Below are 1,410 nucleotides of genomic sequence, written 5' to 3'. Positions count from 1 at the left end.
GCGACGGGGGCATTGGTTATTCTGTTGGAGTATTGGGGGAGAGACAGGGCCTCTCTAATAGCCTTGAATTTGTATCTTTTTTTGCTTCCATCTACTCTCATTAATAAATCGTTCAATTTTTTGCAAATTGAGTGCTGATTTCAGTCCAAGTAGCTGGGAATCTATCATTTACTTCCTATTATTGAACCTCCCCTCTATCTGACGATATAGATAAGCAGCATGCTAGGTAATTTGTTTATTGATACCATGTAAGGATAACTTTTATATAATGTTATATGTACATATATACACGTAAAAACATGCTTTGACGTCGATTTTCGTTTACACGGTTGATGTCATTTTGAAGTGCAAGTACGCCACTTGTCACTGAATCGTGCATGCACATGTGCACCACTTATGTATAGGCATCGGTTCTACAAAAGACAAGAACCCATGTAATTGGCTGATGTAACATGCATTGGCAATGGATAAAAAAGATACTGGAGTGGCCAAAAATGGCAAATTGCAATGCTATTTGACTCTTCTCAAGTGTTTGTTTCTTTGGTTCTCTTCAACTTTAACTTTTAACAAGGCTTGAATCCAAATGATGTACTACAGAAATCATAAAACTTGCAAAATAAATTTGATCCTCCAATTCAATACATATTGCTTAGTGCGACCAACAAATAGAGTACAAATAAAAAAATAATAATAAAACATGACAAATAAATAAGTTTGCACGCCTTATAACTGACTCTATGTTCTTATAACAAAAAACGTTTCAAGATTCAAGGGACTACTGCACTCGACATACCAAATCCCTCAAGTCTTGCTACAACAGAAGAAATTCAATGGTAGAACAACAAATGGTGCTCACAACTCTACAACGCTACTGTCACTGCTGTTCCTCACCAGATTCGGGTTTTGAAGTGTCCTTGATCTCGTCCCCAGCATCATCCTGATAGCAAAACAAATAAACACAAATTGCAGAATTATAAGTAAAGTGGCATGATATATATAAATGTTTTAAGGAACTAATCCAAATTCAATCCATATAATGTCCGGGTAAGAAAACATTATGAACAAGTAATGTCTTAGAAGCTTTGGTTTATGATGAGTTGGAGTACATGATCAATTCGTTCTAAGAGGAACTAATCTACTTCTCAAAAACACAAATGTTGAGAGTTAAAATGGAATATAACAAACGTAATCCATTAGAAGTTGTATGCTTCGCATTAAAATGGAATAATATCGTGGCAGCGCATGAAACCCAGAGAAGGAAGAGTTTATATGAATGAGGAAATCTCATGGGAGATAGAGTAAGAAAGTGATGCGGAAAATTTGTGGAGGTTTTGGGATATACCGTTATATCAGAAGTCCAAAGAGTCAGATTGTCTCGAAGAAGTTGCATGATCAATGTGCTGTCCTTGT

General features: G+C 35.9%; 1 long non-coding RNA gene across 1 annotated transcript; it reads right to left on the bottom strand.

Annotated features, from left to right (window-relative positions):
• Window positions 1–576: 576 nt before the first annotated feature.
• Window positions 577–1,410, bottom strand: LOC111377898. The gene is made up of 2 exons (XR_002699789.1): window positions 1,343–1,410; window positions 577–937 (listed from the first exon to the last, which is right to left on the bottom strand). It is a non-coding gene; the product is annotated as an uncharacterized LOC111377898 (long non-coding RNA).

This window comes from Olea europaea, unplaced genomic scaffold, assembly GCF_002742605.1.
Source record: "Olea europaea var. sylvestris unplaced genomic scaffold, O_europaea_v1 scaffold1741, whole genome shotgun sequence".
Taxonomy (NCBI): domain Eukaryota; kingdom Viridiplantae; phylum Streptophyta; class Magnoliopsida; order Lamiales; family Oleaceae; genus Olea; species Olea europaea.
This window is presented reverse-complemented; position numbering and strand designations above follow the sequence as displayed.